Below are 22,011 nucleotides of genomic sequence, written 5' to 3'. Positions count from 1 at the left end.
AGACTTTATCATGTTTCAAAATGTCCATAACACGATTTCCATAACACAGATTTAAAAGTTAAATTCCATCTGGTCTAACCAAACGGCGTAATAAGTGGTGGTGTTCTCCAGTACATAACGAAAAGCTCTCCGCAAGCAGCTAGCTACCAAGGCTGGCCAATCACCGTGTGTGGTGGTGTCCAGTCGTCGGCATCATCAGTAGCAGCAGCAGCAGAGCTTTCAGCGCGTGGTGTTGAAAATTGTTCTCCATTACACAACAAAAGGCTGCCTGCAAGCAGTGAGCTGCAGCCCACATGAGCATCCATAGAAGGTGGAAGAAGCCGCACCGCTATTGATCGTAATCAGTAGCTCTTCGTGAGTTGCTGTGAGCCATCTATGTCAAGCGCGTCATACTAAAGAGTATAAACAGAGAGAACCCCGCTCAAATTCCTATTCCTACACAAAACACAAGCTTCTGCTGCAGTTAACAAATAAGATTTACTATAAAATATCACGTAGTCCTACGTCACTATTGCGTACAACCCCGTAGGGATGTTCCTTGTAGTTTTTTTCTTCTAATTTAACACTCCGAACACGATGCCTCCGATAAAATGTACAACGTCAAATTGGCAATGTTTGAAAAATCATTCGATATCTGTAAGTTCATCAAATAAATGGATGAGCAATGATTTGTTACTCTGTATCTAATTGTCAAAACAATTGCAAAAAAAAATCCGTATAAGGCTGGAACAACTCTCTAGTCTTTCTATTGTCAAAATGGTGGCCATCGGGTCAAGAAAAACTGTCAAATACCCTACAATATGAGGATTTCGGAAAGGAAACGACGTGCCAGATGCCATTTTGAAATCGAAGATGGCGGCCATCGGTTCAATAAAAACTGTCAAATACCCTACAATATGGGTATTTCCGGATAGGAGATGACGTGTAGAGGCTGGAAATCGATGCCAGACACCATGTTAAAAACCAATGGCGGCCATCTGTTCAAGAAAAACTGTCAAATATCCTACAATGTGGGAATTTCCGAAAAGGGACGACGTGTAGAGGCCAGAATCCAATATGGCGGCAACATGTTTTCCATGCTCACCATAGCCGGTCAAACTCCAGACGAAACTAGAACCGCACTGTTCATACTGGTTACAACGCTCTCATGAGACAACGAAACCTTACGCCCAAGCTCCTCCCCTGATCCTATCGTTCGACAATGTACCTCTCTAACCTCGATTAAGCCGCGAGTTTCCGGCCCAACTCCTACTAGACATAGAATTAAGTGAATGTTGTTACAAACAAAGAACAATGAACTATCGGCTCCGTAAAGCTAACGCGATTGAGCGAACGAACTAGTTAAAAAAAACATGTTTTCCACAAATAAGGCTTTCCAAGAATATTGCGTATAATTTATTGTGTACAATTTTATCACTAAGCAAGATCGCAACGTAACGTGGAAAATTCCTCAAAACAATAAAACGCTTTGATTTATTTTGTTTCTTTTTTTTTATATCGTAAACTACAGATTTATTCCTGAACCCCTCTACAGTGAATACGGGTGATATTTTCATCCACCACCTGGTGCGGCAGAAATCGAGTTAAAACTAAATCAACTCTCCGAGGTCGAAAGTTTCTGCACATTGGACAGCAATGTTGAACGGAGTGCAAAAATGCAAGATTTGCTAAGGGAAGTGAGACCCTTCTCACGGAGTGGAAGAACGAGAGTGTCTAGAATGCATAAAACATGACAGCGCTGGTTGGATCTTTGTTATCGAAAGAGAAAATAAAATGTGGAATAAATCTGTAGTTTACGATAGAAAAAAAAACAAAGCAAATCAAAGCGTTTTATTGTTTTGAGGAATTTTCCACATTGTAGGATATTTGACAGTTTTTCTTAAAACCAATGGCCGCCATCTTAAAATGGCGTCTGGCATCGGCTCTACACGTCGTTTCCTTTCCTTTCCTGTTCTCACATTTTTTTGACTGTAAAACAGTTAAATGATCTTTATTTCTTGTGTTTGTGTGGTTTACATGTATGAATTTTTCAAGTGACACAGATGCGTCTTTTCAACTTTAGTACAGTGAGATTTTAATTATTATTTACAGTTTCTAGTCCTATCAGGCCTATTTTAAAGTATGACCACCTTGGTGGGATTGGTTTGATTTGAATAGGAAAAAGGAGTCTACTTATAGCTACTATTTACAACTACAACTAACCTACAATTACTATATACACCTAACCTACTATATACAAATTGCTTATCAAAGCATGTTCTGATAAATTACATTGTTGTGCAAATTTAGTCTAAATTTTGTTATTTTTGGAATCTATTTTGGCAATGCCTGCCTCTTCATGTAAATTTGTTATTCTAGTGTCGAAAGGACTGAATTTTGTTCCTGTGAGTCTGTGCACATGATTCCCACACCGGAGCTGCGTAGAGGATCGCAGGTGCAATGATTTGTTTGTAGACGGCCAGTTTGTTCACCCTTGAGAGGCGGGATCTGCGGCAAATCAGTGGATACAGACATCTAGCCAAGGCAGAACATTTGATTACGGTTTTCTCCACATGCGAGCGGAATAGGAGTTTTTCGTCAAAGAACATCCTGAGATAGGTTACTTCGGCGGACCACTCAACCCTTGTGCCATCCATGATTACAGTACAAGATGGAGCCGGTTTCAGTTTGGGCAATTGCCGATGGAGGAACATGATCGCTTGTGTTTTGGAGGCATCGATTTTTATTTTCCACGTGGTGGCATAATCAGCAAAGGCGTTAAGGCATCGTTGAAGATTGTTCGTTATTTCGCGAGGCATCCTTCCTTTGACGGCTATTGCGGTATCATCTCAGGAAAAACACGCAACCGTTTCCAAGGGGAGGAATGTCGGAAGTGTAAATGCTGTAAAGCAAGGGGCCCAGCAGACTGCCTTGCGGGACTCCTGCTGGGATGGAAAACCTTTGCTGGAGGTAGTTACGGGTGATTTTGAAGTTACAAAGCTTGTACACAAGTCCATCATGCCAAACATTGTCAAACGCCTTTTCAATGTCTAACAAGGCCATGGCTGTGGACTTGGATACAGCTTTGTTACTTCGGATGTTATTCATCACCCGTACTAGCTGATGATTGGTGGAGTGCCCCTTTCTGAATCCAAACTGTTCCGGAAGGAGAATGTTGTTTTCCTCGACAAACTTGTGCAAACGATTGAGAATGAGTTTCTCGAACAATTTGCTCAGCGCTGAAAGGAGGCTGATTGGTCTGTAGCTTGAAGGCAATGTTGGATCCTTACCGGGCTTGCGGATTGGTATAATTTTTGCTACTTTCCAGATGGTTGGAAAGTAGTGCAGTTCCAAGCATCTGTTGAAGATAGCGGTTAGAAGAGACTGCACTTTCATGCTGAGTCTCTTCAAGATCAAGTTGAATATACCGTCAAAGCCGGGAGCCTTCATGTTCTTGGTGCATTTCAGCGCTGAGCAAATCTGTTGTACTGTAATCATATCCGCCGGAGGCACGACACAAGGAAGACATCTAGGTTTTGAACGCATTGCACAACCTGATCATCGAGCGGACTTTGGATATTCGAGCCAAGCAAATGCGATGAAGCGACATGCTCGCCGATCGCATTTGCTTTCTCCTGTGGGGGCCTGTTCTCACATTGCACAGCAACATCTTATATGGACAAGCTTTCGAGATATAACATATTAAGGAAGTTCATGTGCACACAAGCGCCGCTTAGTGTGAGAGTTCTGAAATAATATGACCATCATCCGAAAGGACTTAGTCACCTGAACAACTTTGCTGAAGACAGTAACCTTCTATATGGCCAGGTTCTCGAGATACAGCTTATTCAGGAAATTCACTTGCACACTAGCGCCGTGTAGTGAGCGTGTTCTGAACTAATATGACCATCATCCGAAAGGACTTGATCACCTGCACAACTTTGCTGAAAACAGCAACTTTCTATATGGCCAGGCTCTCGAGATACAGTTTATATAGGAATTGCACATGTACACTAGCGCTGCGTAGTGAGAGAGTTCTGAACTAATATGGCCACCATTCTAAAGGACTTGGTCACCTTAACAACTTTGCTGAAAACAGTATTTTTCTATATGGACAGGATCACGAAATATTCTATGTTGTAAATATGATCCATATATTATAGCGCCCGTCATAAGTAACATAAAAGTGAAGCGCCTCTAGCGGCGTAGTTCCCAATTTAACCTGAATCCAATGACACAGGCTTGTTGATCAGCCCCCATTAGTGAAAGTCCCATAAGCTGTGGGTATCCTTATTCGCGGTTCCTTATTCACGCCCCCGTTACCCCGGGAATAAGGATTCCTGACTGTATTTACCTTTATGTAAATCTGATCCTCATCAGTAAGCCACTGTTTACTGCAAAACTCTATTTTTCAGATGCTGTTATTGTCATGAATGAAGATTGTTTTATCCACATTGTTGGTGTCAAGCAAAGCAATCATAATGGCTTCGAACAGTAGCATCGTATATGTCTGGGTTTCCAGCCACTGCAATATCAGTGGAAACGAGGCTGCGGACAAGCTGGCAGCGATCGGCAGATCGAAAACCCCAGTGGAACCGGAAGTCCCTGCAGCGGATTTAAAAATCTGGATCAAAAATATTTGGCATGGGACAAGGAATGGACTAATACCCGAGACCCTTTCTTACGCAAAATAAAAGGAGATACGAAATGCTGGTCCGACACCAGGAACTGGAAGGACCAGAGAGTACTGTCCAGATTACGCTGCAGCTACACCAGATTCTCACACGATCTCGGATCCCGTGATGGATTTCACAAACAATGTATGGGGTGCTCAACCAAAATGTCAGTTGAGCATCTCATAATAAATTGCCCTGCACATCAAAACCTCCGAGACCAATGCGGTATCGGTCTCAGCATCAGAGACGCATTATGCAATGACCCAGACAGGGAAAGATCACTTCTCGACTTCCTTAAAGACACAGGCTATTATCAATATACAGGGGTTGTGAGAAATATAGGGTACTAGCAAAATTTTGTCCAAATTTGGACTGTTGTAACTTCGTTGAATATTGTTCGATTTTTAATTTTCAAGAAGCATTCGACTGCAAAACTAATCAAATTTTATGGTGAGGCAATGGAAGTGACCATGGCTACCAGATACCGGAGATATTCCGGGTTTCCTGAGGGCGTGTCTAAATTGCTAAATTTGTGATGAGTTTTTCTCAGAGTGTCCGTTACTAATCTGTGTTTTTTGTTCATGTGCCAAAAATAGAACCATTTCCAAAGCAAATGACGCTCCAAAAACTAAAATCAGCTCAGAATCAACCGAGATATGGCCATTTCCCTGGAATCGGTCCTGAGGGAGGGTTCTGATTGCAGTCAGTTCTTTCATTCACTGAAAACATGCCATGTCCCACCTCTTTCTTCATGGTTTTTTACCAATAAGCTTTCTATAGACTTTAAATGGAGCATTGACCACATTGGCCACTTCCGGAGCCACCGGAGTGCCCCCGGGGGAACCTGTAGTAGGGGACAAATTCATTTTTACACCAAAACATTCCGTGCGACACCTCTTTCTTCATGGTTTTTTACCAATAGGATTTCTATAGGCTTTGAATGGATCATTGACTACATTGGCCACTTCCGGAACCACCGGAGTTCCCTCGGGGGAACCTGTAGAAGGGGACAAATTCATTTTTACAAAAATCATGCCGTGTGACACCTCTTTCTTCATGGTTTTTCATCAGCAGGATTTCTAAAGACTTTAAATGGATTATTGACCACATTGGCCACTACCGGAACCACCGAAGTACCCCCGGGGAACCTGCAGTAGAGTACAATTTCATCTTTACACCAAAAAATGCCATGCGACACCTCTTTCTTCTAGTAGGGGACAATTGCATTATTACACCAAAACATGCCGTACAACACCTCTTTCTTCGTGGTTTTTCATCCGTAGGCTTTCTGTGCACTTTAAATGGACCATTGACTACATTGACCACTTCCGGAACCACTGGAGTACCCCCGGGGTCACCTGTAATAGGGGAAAATTGCATGTTTACTCAAAAACATGCCGTGTGACAGCTCTTTCTTTATGGTTTTCCATCAGTAGGCTTTCTATAGACTTTGAATGGATCATTGACCAAATTGACCACTTCCGAAAACACCGGAGTACCCGGAGTACCCCCGAGGGAACCTGTAGTAGGGGACATTGAAATTGGATGCAACTGAATGATGTTTCATTCTATAAATGCAGGGTGATTTGGTTCAGTGTAGTCACATGAACGAAGACAAAAGCAAAATTTGAATATTAAATAAGGATGAACTAAAATGCACCCCTGGAGTAAAATGCGTTGTTTTTCGTTGCTTTCCCATTTGAGTGAGAAGCGTGTTCCTACCATCGACGTCTGTAGAAAAGTTGGAAAAACTTTTGATTGACGAGTTGTATTGAATACCTATTGACACAATTCATAAACTGTACGATTCAATTCCCAGACGATTCCAAGGCTAGTCCTTGCTTCCGAAAAAATCTTTCTCAATGTTATTATTGAATTTTCAGCGGTGTATACGAAACTTTGCATATCTTTTCATATCGTCACATCTTACATGTTGACGAAAAGTAATGAAAAAAGAGCTGTCGTATTGGTGTAAAAATATAATTGTCTTCTGCTATAGGTTCTCCGGGGGCATCTCGATGGTTTCGAAACTGGCCAATATGGTCAATAATCCACTTCTACAGAAACCTTTTTGATGAATAATCATGAAGAAAGAGCTGTTGCAAGGCACATTTTGGTTCAAACATGTAATTGTCCCCTGCTAAAGGGACTTTCCCCTCCCCCCCCCCAGGGACATCCCGGTGGTGCCGAGAGCAGCCAATCTAGTCAATGATAATGTTGTCCAATTCAAGTTGCATGAAGAAAGAGCTTCCATACGGAATGTTTTGGTGTAAGATGCAATTGTCTCCTGCTACAGGTTTCCGTGGGGCCTCTTGGTGGTTCAGTGAGCGGGAAACGTGATAAATGATCCAATTAAAGTTTATAGAAAGCCTACTGATGAAAAACCATGAAGAAAGAGCTGTCACACGGCATGTTTCGGTGTAACAATGAAATTGTCCCCTACTTAAGGTTTCCTGGGGGCATCCCGGTTGTTCCGATAGTGGTCAATGCGATCAATGATCCATTTAAAGCCTATAGAAAGCCTACTGATGCAAAACCATGAAGAAAGAGGCGTCGAATGGCATGTTTTGGTGTAAAATGAAATTGTACCCTACTGCAGGATCCCCCGGGGGTACTTCGATGGTTCCGGAAGAGGCCAATGTGGTCAATGATCCATTTAAAGTCTTAAGAAATCCTACTGATGAAAAACCATGAAGAAAGAGGTGTCACACGGCATGATTTTTGTAAAAAATTAATTTGTCCCCTACTGCAGGTTCCCCCGAGGGCACTCCGGTGGTTCCGAAAGTGGCCAATGTAGTAAATGATCTATTTAAAGTCTATAGAAAGCCTACTGATGCAAAACCATGAAGAAAGAGGTGTCGTACGGCATGTTTTTGTGTAATAATGGAATTGTCCCCTATTACAGGTTCCCTCGGGGGTACACCGGCGTTTCCAGAAGTGGCCAATGTGGTCAATGATCCATTCAAAGTCTATAGAAAGCCTACTGATGAAAAACCATGAAGAAAGAGGTGTCACACGGCATGATTTGGTGTAAAATGAAATTGTACCGTACTGCAGGTTCCCCCGAGGGCACTCCAGTGGTTCCGAAAGTGTCCAATGTAGTCAATGATCCATTTAAAGTCTAAAGAAAGCCTATTGGTAAAAAACCATGAAGAAAGAGGTGTCACACGTAATGTTTTGGTGTACAAATGAATGTGTCCCCTACTACAGGTTCCCCGGGGGCACTCCCGTGGCTCCGGAAGTGGCCAATGTGGTCAATGCTCCATTTAAAGTCTATAGAAAGCTTATTGGTAAAAAAAAACCATGAAGAAAGAGGTGGCACATGGCATGTTTTCAGTGAATGAAAGAACTGACCGCAATCAGAACCCTCCCTCAGGACTGATTCCAGGGAAATGGCCATATCTCGGTTGATTCTGAGCTGATTTTAGCTCTTGGAGCGTCATTTGCTTTGGAAATGGTTCTTTTTTAAGCGCATGAACAAAAAACACAGATTAGTAACGGACATCCTGAGAAAAACTCATCACAAATTTAGCAATTTAGACATGTCCTCAGGAAACCCGGAATATCTCCGGCATCTGGTAACCATGGTCACTTCCATTGCCTCACCATAAAATTTGATTAGTTTTGCAGTCGAATGCTTCTTGAAAATTAAAAATCGAACAATATTCAACGAAGTTACAACAGTCCGAAGTTGGACAAAATTTTGCTAGTACCCTATATTTCTCACAACCCCTGTACATACGTAGAACCCCGCAACGAACAATGACACGACAACGGACGAACGACGGCACTTGGACAACACCAGCTCTCTAAATGACATGTCAAACTGACGAACAACGATGACAACCCCGCAGGCTACGGACATTGACTCTCTCTCTCTCTCTCTCGGAAATTAACCACAACTTCGTTCACCTTCCTTACTGTTAAAACAATCGACACAGAACTCTAAGATTCTTAAACTCTGTAACAAACACTATGTATATTATTTATTTTCTCTCTACGGGACACCCTCAGGAGCCCCAATTCTTCAAAGAGACGAATCAGTTACAGGCTGAAAGTCTCTATAATAAAGCAAAACAAAAATGTTTATTCAACCCAGCGTTACATGAAAAATTTAATAATACTATTGATCGCGTACAGGCAGAACTTCCCTACGTTGTGTATTACGGATGGTTCGAAATAATAAAACACGATCGAATTACTGACCGTCCTGCCATGGCGGAGGTAGAACTACTATTATTTATTGATAATGTATAGGACACAATACAATGCACAGCTGGTAGGGTAGTACCACATGTAGTGGACGTTTGCACAAACAACTATGTATAAAATAATTTAAAATGGATTTGTAACGTTAATAATCGATTGTGAGTTGATATTTTTCAATTTTGAGACTTAAAAAAAGTTACGTTATATCGAGGTGGAAGTTACGTTATATCGAGTTACGTTATATCGAGGTTGCTTTATATCGAGGTATGACTGTATTTATGTTGCTTGATATTGTTATGACAGACAACAAATTTGACCATATGGAACCATAATCTGGAACATCTGGAACCAATTCCATGATAGGCATGTGATCTTATGAATGTTCTCTATCATTTCCGGGAGTTCCACGAAAAAAATCAATATGTTGTCGCGATGATATGTAAGATATATGATAAAGATTGACACATTCTTGAATATATAGAAAAGAGGGAGGGCCCTGGGGGGAGTACCACCCAACAAATGTAAGAACCACTCACCGGAATGATGTTAAAAAAGTCTTTATTGAACATTCTCGGCTTCATTACTAATCTGTTCCACTAATCGAGAACTTCGAGATTTCTTAATGGTGCGTTTTCCATTGAGAGAGTGCTTTGCAGCATTAACCTTTTTAAAGTGATCGGTAGATTTTCTAGAGTTTCTGTTCTCTTTTCATAGCTAAGTGGAAAAAAGAGCTGCTACTTTTATTCTAATGATGTCGTTTTTGGGATGAAATCGATTTTGCTCAACATCATTAACAATGCAAAGCAACAGCCGAAATCACAGACTGTAGAAAAAGAATGAGCCATAACTTTATTGACAGTTGATCCTTGGAAAATGGGCTCATTTCTTTTAGAAACTTGAGCGTAGGCTGAAGCTTTCCCTTCTGAAAAGCAACCCAAAAAGAACCATTTTATGATTCAATATTCATTAAAAATCATGGGCGAGAACCAATATTGGCTGTAAGAGATGCTGATTACATTACCGTTTCATCTAGAGAATGCTAATCCCTTTGGCCCATCGTAAGAATCACGTTTCCCATCAATCTAATACTGAAAATTTCCATCCCAAACAGCGTGTCAATAAAACCCAAATCTCACGATGGAAGTCTTTTTTCCACAAAGTTGCAAATGGCGACTGGCAAGCAGGCGTTTATTGCCTACAAGAAGTAGGATCCCGCCCACCAGTGCCAGCACCATCCCCTAAAACAGGAATAAACGGCAAAATTATTGAATGAGCCTGGGAATAAAAAGACAAAACAAACAATCCTGCGCTACAGTGTCTTCTGTCGCTTTGTCCCGTCCCCCACGTGGAGAATGCTAACAAGACATGGCCATCAAATTGTCATTTTAATGTCTGTTTTATTCAAATATCCGAGCTGTGCCGGGAAGTATCCAGTGTATCTCCTATAGTGAGTGTATGGGTGAACGCGCGTGGAAAGTTACCTCTGGTCCATTTTGGCTCGCATTTTGTCGCGATTTGATGGGAGAATGCGCCTTGCTGAGACAAGCTAGATGGAGGAGTCTGTGGGGTGGCTAGCCAATGCGCTCATTATCCTCCATTTGGTCGGTGGTTTTACAATGAATTTCATGTGATGACTGTTTTTTTTCGATTTGATTTCTTTCGAGGGGGGGGGGGGGAAGCGGAGAGTACTGAAGAAAATGTTTTATGCAGACTTTTTCGAGAACACAGGCAAAGTGCTTTTGTCATGGAACCACAATTTGGTTGGTAAAATGGATCCATTTAGTAAAAAGTTTTGTTTCTGTTGATACTAGAATAATCGTATTTTGACGCTGACGGTGTACAGCACTTCAGTAATTTCCAGGAAACTTCAGAACTGTAATAACTTTCTAAACTCTCTGCTCTGAAAGCCTGGACGACGACAGCCACCAGTGCGTAATGCAGAATTCAGCTTGACGAGACGTTGACAGCGCTCGACCAATGTATAATTTATAATCGATGAAGCTTGTGAACGCCAAATATTTCGAGCATATCGAATTAACGCTAATTTTCCTAATCGAATCCAGTAGTTTGGGGATAAGTTAGATTTTTGGTCAAATTGGTAATGATACCACTGAATTGGTTTTATTTAGTCCACATTTATTTGTTACCCCAATTCATAGAACATGTTTCTAGTGCATAATTTTAACGAGCACAAATTTATTGATCTCCTATTGTAGTTAAAGTGCGGTTAGTTATGGCCAACTTAACTGATTGAATTAATTTGAGTTATTAAAGATTACTATCACCCTAGGAGGCTGTGATGGCAGCTCCATAGTGGGCCTTTCAACGGGTTAGGTGAAACTAATCCATTAGACTGATACGATTTGCACTCAAAATATTAAATAAGCATTGAGCTGCAAGTACCAACTGCTGTTAGATATTTTACTTATCCTGACACCCTCAACCTACCGGAACTTTACACATTCCAAAAAATGTCGAATATCTTGAAATCCATGCAACTTTTTAAGCTGTAAAAACTTCAGAGCAACTGACAATTCTAGAAGCTGCCTGAACACTAGTAGAAATTTAGAGACATCCGAAGCTGCGGCTACTTTCGGAAATCCATTACAATACCTCATGAAGTTTCATAGATTCTTTGAACTTCGAGAACCCAACAACCATTGAAAGCAGAATAAAAGCTAATTCTGGCGAAACTATGCTTCTTTTTCAATCAACACAAATTGTTTGCTGATAATGCTACAAATGATCCTAGCACTAAAAGAACTTTCAGATTATTTGAGAAAATCCAACACTTCAGAAACGTTCAGAATATGCGAAGCTACCAGCTGCTTCAAGAAGCATTTAAGTGTACGAAATTTAAATGAGCTTATAACATTACGGAATCTCTTTGAATTGCTGTTGATTTGAGAATTCATTCTGAAGAACTGGAAGACTCTGGAGTATCGGGAGTTCACCCAATTCCTGGATTTACACTAAAATTGCTCGGACTTCTAAAAACGCATAAAAATATCGACACATTGTTTCCCGGGCAGCTCCTTAGTAGGAAAGCTTCTGGAGGGTGGTAGATATAAAAGTTGCACAAGCTCCTGGAATATCAGGAATCTCGATTCTGATCGATGTGCTTGAAATTTGGCAAGGTCCAGGACTTCCGAAAATTCCAAAAAATCTGAAAGATTATGGAACTTATTCAGTGCACTTCTGGGAGCTCGGGAGGATCAAGAGTTTTTAGATTTCTAAATGAATTTAAATATCCTGCTACTCTCACTACTCCAGAATCTGCGAGAACTCTCGGAACTCCGTTTACTGCTGGAACAAAGTATTCTGTGAGCTTTTGGAACTCCTAGAACTGCCATAACTGAAATAATGCTCGAAAGTTTGGCTGCACTGGAACATATTGGAGCTCCAGAAACTTCACAAAATCCACAAACTTTGGGAGCTTTATGAAACTTTTGAAATTATTGAATCTTCTTTATCGTAAGACGGGGTGACATTCGGCCAAAATTCAAAAATGTTCATTGATGAAAATATATTGAATATACAGTAAAGGAGTTAAGTCTAAATAGTGTTGTAAAGTGTCATAAGTAGTAGCAAAAGCACATTTTTTTTTAGATATTCAAAGGCAAACAAAAGTTTGAACACACTTTTGAGTGGATAGCTGAGATTTACACGCGATCTTTAGTCATACCTATGAAGTACATGGAGATCATAACTAAGTGAGAATTTCATGGAAGTTGTGGGAGAACTTCATTAAAGTTCTGAGAGTACTTCATGGAAGTTCTGGGAAAACATCAGCGAAGTTGTGGTAGAATTTCATCGAAGATATTCTGAGAGAACGAAGTAAGGAGAGTGAATTTCCGGGAGAACTTCATCAAAGTTCTGTTAGAACTCCATTTAAGTTCTGGGGAAACTTCAGGGAAGTTGTGGTAGAACTATATTGAAGTTCTGGGAGAACTTCATTGAAGTTCTGGAACAACTTCACTGAAATTCTGGGAGATCTTTTGCGAAGTTCTGGAAACCTTCAGATATATTCAGAGATAACGAAGAAAGGAGAGTGAAGTCCTGGTAGACCTTAAGTGCAGTTTGGAATAACTTTTACAAAATTCTGGGCTCTGGGAGAACTTCATTGAAGTTAAGAGAGAACTTAATTAAAGTTCAAGGTGAAATTCATCAAAGATCTTGGAGAACTTCATCGAAATTTTGGGAGAACTTAATTGCAATTTTGGGAGAACGCATATGCTATGCTATGCTATGCTATGCTATGCTATGCTAACTTAATTGCAATTTTGGGAGAACCTAATGGAAATTTTGGAAGAACTTAATCGAAGTTTTACTTCATCAAAGTTCTGGGAAAACTTCATAGAACCTTTGGGAGAACTTAATTGCAATTTTGGAAGAACTGAATAGAGATTTTGGAAGAACTTCATGGAAGTTTTGCGAGAACTTCATGGAAGTTTTTGGAGAACTTCATGGAAGTTTTTGGAAAACTTCATGGAAGTTTTTGGAGAAATTCATGAAAACTTTTGGAAAACTTCTTGAAAGTTCTGGAAGAACATCATTGAAGTTCTGGAATAATTTCATGGAAGAACTGGAACATTGAAAGAACTTCATGAAAGAACTGGGAGAACTTCATGGAACTTCTGCGAGAACTTCATGAACATTTTGAAAGAACTTCATGGAAGTTTTCAGAGAAATTCATGGAAGTTTTTGGAAAAATTTATGAAAGCTTTTGGAAAACTTCATGGAAGTTCTGGAAGAATTTCATGGAAGTTCTGGAAGAACTTCATTGAAAGCACTGGAAGAAATTCATGGAAGTTCTGCGAGAACTTCATAGAAATTTTGAAAGAACTTCATGTAAGTTCTGGGAGAACTTCATTGAAGTTCTGGGGAAACTTCAGCGAAGTTCTGGTACAACTATATTGAAGTTCTGGAAAAACTTCATTGAAGTTCTGGAAAAACTTCATTGAAGTTCTGGAAAAACTTCATTGAAGTTCTGGAAAAACTTCAGCGAAATTCTAGGAGATTTTTTGTGAAGTTCTGGGTAACTTCAGAGATATTCTGAGCAAACGAATTGAAAAGAGCGAAGTTCTGGGATAACTTCAGTGCAGTCTGGAACAACTTTAACAAAATTCTGGGCTCTGAGATTACTGCATAGAAGTTCAAGGAGAACTTCATTGAAGTTCAAAGAGAACTTGATCGAAGTGCAGGGTGAACTACATCAAAGTTCTGGGAAAACTTCATAGAACCTTTGGGAGAACTTAATTGCAATTTTGGGAGAACTGAATGGAAATTTTGGAAGAACTTCATCGAAGTTTTGCGAGAACTTCATGGAAGTTTTTGGAGAACTTCATGGAAATTTTTGGAGAAATTCATGAAAACTTTTGGAAAACTTCTTGAAAGTTCTGGAAGAACATCATTGAAGTTCTGGGAGAACTTCATTTAAGTTCTGAAAGAACATCATGGAAGTTCTGGAATAAATTACACATTTATCAAAGTTCTAGAGAACTTCAGTAAAGTTCTGGGAGAATTTTAGCAAATTCCTGGGAGAACATCAACAAAGTTCTGGGAGAACTTCAGAAAATTTCTGGAAAAACTTCATGGGATTTCCAGGAGAACTACATGGAAGTTCCAGGAGAACTTCAAGCAAGTTCCAGGAGAACTTCAAGCAAGTTCCAGGAGAACTTCAAGCAAGTTCCAGGAGAACTTCAAGGAAGTTCCAGGAGAACTTCAAGGAAGTTCCAGGAGAATTTCAGCAAAGATCTGGATAAACTTCAGCAAAGATCTAGAAAAACTTCAGCAAAGGTCTGAAAAAACTTCAGCAAAGTTCTTGAAAATCATCAGCGATGTTCTGGGAAAACTTCAGCTATGTTCATGGAAAATTTCAGCTGAGCTCTGTGAGAAATTCTGGCAGAACTACATTGAAGTATTGATAGATCCTTCAGGAAGTATTAATAGATCCTTCAGGAAGTTTTTGAAGAACTTCTGGAAACGTCGGAGAGAACATCTGGAAGAGCTTCAGCGTAGCTCAGGAAGAACTTCTGGGAATTTATGGGAGAACTTCGGAACTTATTAGAAAACTTCTTGGATATCTTTTGGGAACATCTGGAAGAATTTTTGAAGAGTTTTGGGAGTACTTTCGGGAGATATGAATTATATATTTGATATGATATTATATGATATGATATGATGGGAGATATGGTTTTATTCAATAATGAAAAAAGAAGAATAAATTCCCTGAGGAATTCTGGGAGAAACTGTTTGACGTTTTAGGAGTAATTATGCGAACTTATGGGAGAACTGTGAGGTTCTCTGAGGGTCAAAAAAATTACAGGGATGTTCTTGAAGAGCTATAGGGAGGTTGTGGGTGAACCTCAGCGAAGTTCATATAGAACTTCATCAAAGTTCTGGGTTAACTTCAGTTAAGTTATTGGAGAACTTCTGTGAGGTTCTGGGGAAGTTTCAGTGATATTCTGATAAAACCTCAACGAAGTTCTGATATAACTTATGAGAATTTCTGAGAAACTTTCTGAAAACTTATAAGATGACTTTTGGGAACATCTGGAAGAACTTCAGGACAGTTTTGAGAGTACTTCTGGAAAATTTTGCGAGAAATTCTAGGAAGTTCTGAGAGATCTTCAGTGAAGTTTTGGGAGAACTACCGGAATGTTTTTCGAGGTTCTGTGAAGTTCAAGAAAAATCACAGGGAAGTTCTTGTAAAACTAAAAAGGAAAGTTCTTGGTGAATATTCACAAAGTTCTGATAGAACTTCATCAAAGCTCTGGGTGAACTTCAGTGAAGTTATGGGACAACTCCTGTGAAATCGTCGGTGCTGTTCTGACAAAACTTCAGCGAAATTCTGATATAACCTCAGTGAAGTTTTAAGAGAAGTTCAGCAAAGTTCCGAGAGACAGCGGCGCCGGTGGTTTAGTGGTAAGATTGGCTGTCTCTCACTCCAAAGGGCCAATCCCGGTCGGCACCGTCGAGATTTTCTGAGATATAACATCTCTGATCTCATCTTCCTTCGGAAGGGAAGTAAAACCGTTGGTCCCCGGTCCATTAGCTGATGGGTCGATAGGCTGGGTTAAGGTGTGAGAGCTGCCATTCTGGCGTTTGTAGCATTGGTACTCAGTACGGAAAACAAAATCAACGGAGAACAAATCAAGGAAAAACACATTTCTGGGAGAACTTCAGCAAGGTTCTGCGAGATCCTCATCGAAGTTATGGGAGAACTTCTGAAAACTTCTGTGATAACTTCTGGCAACTTCTGCAATAACTTCAAGGAAATTCTGTGAGAGCTTCAGGAATGAAGCACTGGGAAAACTTCAGTGAAGTTCTGGGTGAACTTCATGAGAGAACTATCTTGGAAGTTCCGTGAAATTTTAGGGCAATCACAGGTAAGGTCGTGGAGAGCTGCAGAGAAATTCTGGGAGAACATTCGCAAAGTTCTGGACATTTCATCAAAGTTCTGGGAGTGAAGTACTGGGAAAACTTTAGGAAACCTCTGAGATAACTTTGAGGAAGTTCTGCGAGTACTTTTGGAAAGTTCTAAGAGGGCATCAGTATAGCTCTGAGAAAAGTTCCGGTAAGATCTCACAAAAGATCAGTGAAGTTCTGATAAATGTTCAGCGAAATTCTGAGTGAACTTTGTGGGCTGTTCATAAGCCACGTAGACACTTTAGGGTCGGAGTTGGCAAGTGTCCACGAACCATATTAATTTCTGCAGATGTGGGAGACTCAAAAACTGTTGACGTAGTTTATAAACAGCCCTTACCGAAGTGTGAAATGAGCTTCAGGAAGTTCTGAAGGAATTTCAGGCAATTTTTGAAAAAAAAAGGCAGAACTTCAAGAAAGTGATAAAAGAGCTTCAGAAGGTTTCTGGAGGAACTTCAGTGTAATTCAGACACAAGAAAAGGATTGTTCTTAAACCACGTAGACACTAAAAGGGGGAAAGGCGGATTGGCGATTGTCTACACAGAAAGAGGGGAGTATAAAGCATCTCAAAAACGGTCTACGTATTTTTAAAAAGCTTTAAAGAGAATTTCAGAACAATTCATAAAAGGATTGGATGAAAGCTTGAGAGAACTTCGGGGATGTTCTGAGTGAACTTCAGCAGAGTTGTGAGAGAACTTCAGATAACTTGGGAGAGAATTTATTTAAAAATCTTAGGAGACTAAAACTAGAAACAAGTTCTTTATAGACCCTTAGGAAAATCTAGAAAGATCTTCAAAGAATATCATCAAACAACTTTAAATAAGTTCTCAGAGAATTTTAATTAAATTCTCAGAAAACTTGATACTTGGTTTGAGAAAACTTCAAGGAAGCTCTTACCATTTCATATTATTTCAACTTCATTCCATGTATTCAAAATCTAACAATGGCTATGTAAAGCCGTACAATGAATTTTGAGAGGCACTCTAAAATTTCCATCTTCGCATTCCATCGCAACCGGATCCTTGTTAATGCATCCCATCCTAGGCCCATTCCCAATTACTTGCCGATAACATACACCGACACTGATGACCACTACCTAGCAACGAAGCCCGTTCCGACAGCAAAGTTCAATTTCAACCACTTGCTTCTGCCAGCGCGCTCCATTAACAGCTTAATGAGATTTCCATGCATATGATGTTTATCCCTAATGGGCATTATAGGTGAACCCTTTTGTAGGATAATCATCAGGCAAATGCTTCCGGTGGGATCCATCCGCCAAGAATAGGTCGTGGTCCAGCACCGCTGGCTGTGGAGCAGGGTGGTTGAAATTGCGAAATCGTTTTACTGTGCAGAGCGTTTATGAGTTTACGATGGCGGAGGTTGGCCCGTCAGAAATTGAATCCTGCTGGTCCATGCCGGGCGGGCAAAATTTATAGCTTCATATGCGGTTTCATGGTGCGCTACAACAATGCCTTTTATGTAGCAAAAAGATCGTAAAGTAATCACCCGGCGCAAGATAAAACCACCTAAAACATGGAATCTTTGCCAAATCATTAGACACCGGCCCTACCACATTCGTTCCGGAACGAACAACCGCCTGAGTCAGCGAATAATCATCTGGATCCCATTTCATCTTTCACCTAGTTGCCGTAAACTCCTAGACGAGGGCCTCCAATGATCTGCATCATCTCGTCTATTTCCACTAGGCACCCTCAGAGAACAGGCTGACTAAAAAGCCCCTCGATTATCGCGAACAAAAGCACTTGGATTTCACTTCCAACTTCCGCTTTCCCATTAAATCGTTTTCCTTTTGCGCGAGAAGCTTTTCCAACCTCGAAGTGGATAGGCGGAGAAAGAAAAGTTGCTCGAATTGTTTTCCCCCGGAGCTTCAAACCAGGCAGCCAGCAAGCAAGCAAGCAAGCAAGTAAGCAAGGAGACCCGGCGGAAACAGGAAACCTTTTTCCTCATTTCAGCTACTGAACTAAACGTTTACTACGGAATCCTAAATGGGTCACTGCATCGCAGGATTTTTTGGATGGATTGTCTTGCCTCCCCTGCCCTCAGCAACCGGCTGGTTGATGAGGTTGAGGCTTTTTCATAGCGGAAGTAGGGAAAGAAGGATGTATGGATGTGTGATTCGGTGTGCTTCTGAGCTAATCTTACAAGCGTACCGGATCTTGAAAATGATTTTGATAAGTCGTACGATTCAATTTTGGATTCGACTGACGGGAATGCCTGTCATGAAGCGAGCAGGATTTCCTGCTTTGGATTGGATTGGAAGGCGATGTGGTTGGACAAATAGTTGCGTTGCTTGCACGGTAACCGCAAAATACCCAATAATGACTACAAAGTGAGCATTTTCGAGGGAAACTGGGACTGCCATTTTACCCATTTATGAGTAATTACAACTACAAAAATAAGTAGTAAGTATTCATTTTTGAGTAACAAATACTCATAAATGGGTAATATGATTACTCATTTAATGGGTAGTCCCAGTCTCCCTCGAAAATGCTTACTTTGTAGTCATTATTGGGTATTTTGCGGTAACCGTGTAGCGAACGTTTTAACTTTCTGGAATGCTATAGGTCTGTTCGCAAATTAAGTAACGCAATGGGGGGAGAGTTACGCGTACCAATATTGTTTTAATAAATGTTGTAAGTGATCCCAGAGACATAAAAAAACTGATAGAGCGTATGAAAAGGATAATCCTAAAAATTCCAAACTTATCCTTGTGCATTAAAGACTGGAACGCGCAAAAATTGGTCGACACAAAAATCGTTTCTTCCACTCAAAATTCATATCACAAAATCTTCTTATTTTTCTTTAAAGGAAAAAATGTTCGTTTATTCTTTTGGTTTGCCCAATCCAAACTGCCATGCCTTCCGCTTAGCCCCTTCAATTAAATTTTGCACAGTGGTCTCATCGACCTTATTCGCCGCCGAACGTCAGTTAGATTTAAACTGCTGCTCGTTTTCCATGGATTTATTAGTCTTTTTGAGATTCCGTTTGACCAAGGCCCAATACCGTTCGATAGGGCGGAGTTCTGGGCTGTTGGGAGGGTTGTGGTCTTTAGGTACCACAACCACGTTAATCACATCGTACCACTCGATTGCCCTTTTCCCATAGTGGCAGATCGCCAAGTCCGGCCAGAACAGCACAGGTCTATTATGTTGCTCTAGAAATGGTAGCAGCCGCTTTTCCAGGCACTCCTGGACGTAGATCTCTTGATTGATGGTTCCCGTAGTACTGAAAATACCGCTTTTTAGACCACACGTGCATATGGCCTGCCGGACGAGATATTTTTTCGGGAGCTGCGATAGTTTGATGGTTTTGGAAATTTCAGCCACCTTCCCTTTTCCTGATGCGGTATAAAACTCATGTCCTGAAAGCTGCTTGAAATCCGCCGTCACATAAGTTTCGTCGTCCATGACGCAGTTCAACTTTGTGAGCAGATTTGTATACATCTTTCGGGACCACTGCTTTGCCGACGTGTTTTGTTTGTAATCTCGGTTCGCCACCTTCACCTTCTTAAACGTCGACAACCCGGCTCGTTTTATGGCTCGCTGCACAGTAGTATGGGAGTCATTGAGCTTTCCAGCGACGTCCTGGATGGATAAATTAGAATTCCGCTTATATTGCCGCCGCTTGCAGGCTTCCTGGCGGTCGACAGACGCTCTCCGAACACTTTTAAAACGTTTTTCACGGTCGACTTGGCCACATCCAGCAATTTTGCCAACTTGGCGTGTGAGAACGTCGGATTCTCTCACCAATTTGAAGTTGACCAATTTTTGCGCGTTACAGTCTTTATGCGATATGCAATAAGCTTGAAATGCGACGAAGAAGAAGAATAAGAAGAAGAAGAAGTCCAGCAAGATCAAAGAACATCAAGACAGTTCCATGAACATAAGGGAAATTATAAGAGCATTAAATATATTCTGAAAACTTCAGGGAATCCAGAGAATTTCAGGGAAGTCCAAAGAACTAGAGACATTTTTGAAAGTTTAGAGATCTTTAAGAAAGTTATATGATCTCGAAGGTACGTGAACGAGCTCGGCACGGTCGGTGTTGACTAATATTGCAAAAAATTAAGTGTTTTCGACCGAAATTGATACCGAAAGTGTATCAAAAGTGCTTCTGAACGTGTTTTGCAGCTGGGTGTGGTGAAAGTCGTGCATTCCCGGTTGATTTTCAGTGGAAATTCAGTATCACCGGTCGAAGACGACGGGTTTGCTTTCACGAGAGTGACGATTATTGGATCCGTTTCTTACCACGGGTGTGTTTTTTGTAACCAGCGATGTGTAATAAGTGTGCTTGTGATTTTCATTGCCTACCGGGAGGCCGGTTCAACATGTTCGGGTGTCACGCTTTCGGTGCGTAATTCCATCGAGAGTCTCGTCACCGTGTGCGAGTTTTAACACGGTCCGGTTGGTAAATTAGCCGGGAAACGTGCTGATAATGTGCCGCCGCGAGTTTTGGCGGTGATGTGGCTGACGTTGCCGTGAATAAGCGAGTTTACGGCTTGCAAAAGTGCTCGTCTGCTGGTCTCTCGCCATTGTTGGAGATTGTGAGCAAGCAGAAGGATGTCTCGCTGGATACGCCCTGGATACTGGACGGGCGGTAGCTGGTGGCCGTGAAAGGTTCCTGGGGAAAGCACTAGACGCAAACTTCCATGATACATGACCATGGTAATGCAAGAAAATTTGTTTTCGTTGAAGGAAGTATGACAACAAAGGTAATTGCTATTGGATATTTTTGCAAACAGTGACAGATAGTAGACATGAAGCTCAAGTGGAGGTGCCGGGCAACGGTGTTATATCCTAGACAAATGGTAAGTTACAAATTCACTGTTATCGCCGTCTTGGTCACCGTCTTAGTCACCGTCGCACAGTGGACACCGTCCATACAAATCTCGGATAAAAATCCAAAAGTTGTCTGAATTTGATGAAAATTTCATATTGTAGTGATTTTTGGATGCTGCGTCCGTTTTTGATGTGTTTACTTTAAGTGGCGATCCATAGAGTACGTTACGCTATATTGAGAGAAAATCAGCCCTCCACCTCTCCTCTTTCAATGCATTTTGCCTGACTTAATACATTGTTTGTCAAAGATTCTTTATGTCCCCCTCCCCTCTTAGGGCGTGACGTACTTTATGGACGCCCCCTCATCAGCTTACTTGAAACCGCATGAACAACGGTTTTTTTTTTTACCCGAGACGCGCAAGGTCGAGTGTCATATACAATGTATCATTAACAATATCTGTATTTGTGTGTTTGTGTGTGTGTATGTGTATGTGTGTTTTTGCGTGTATGTGTGTGTGTGGCTTTTCCAAGATAAAACTTCTCGGATATTCGGAAAATCCACGGAAATTTTGCTCAGCCTGGTCTATACTAATAGCATCAGAAGCACAATAGTTAAACCCTAAAGAAATTTAGATCATTTCGCGAATACATAACGAGGCATGTGGGAATAATTGATGTTATAATAGGCGCTTTGTATCGCGAATACCTACGCCGCTGGAACAATGCAAAACGAATGAATGAACGATTTCTGACAGCATTGGATCAATTCATAGCAATTGGTGGAACTTCCAGTTCCAGTTCAGGTTCAGAGAACCTGAGATGAGCTTGTAGTTCGAGTGAGTAATTACTTTAATTGGTTATAACTTTGTTTTTTGAAACTAGTATTGACGCCTTTCGTGCCAAATCGTATTCGGATCTGG

General features: G+C 40.9%; 1 long non-coding RNA gene across 1 annotated transcript in view; it reads right to left on the bottom strand.

The window, feature by feature from the left end:
- The window catches only part of LOC135712531 (uncharacterized), a 583,229-nt gene that overhangs the window by 1,724 nt on the left and 559,494 nt on the right, over positions 1-22,011 (bottom strand). The window lies entirely within an intron of this gene.

This window comes from Ochlerotatus camptorhynchus, unplaced genomic scaffold (genome assembly GCF_037179485.1).
Source record: "Ochlerotatus camptorhynchus isolate MF236.1 unplaced genomic scaffold, CSIRO-AGI_Acam_v1.1 ptg000491l, whole genome shotgun sequence".
In the NCBI taxonomy this organism is placed as follows: Eukaryota; Metazoa; Arthropoda; class Insecta; order Diptera; family Culicidae; genus Ochlerotatus; species Ochlerotatus camptorhynchus.
The sequence above is the reverse complement of the archived record's forward strand: the minus strand, read 5'-3'. Positions and strand labels throughout refer to the sequence as shown.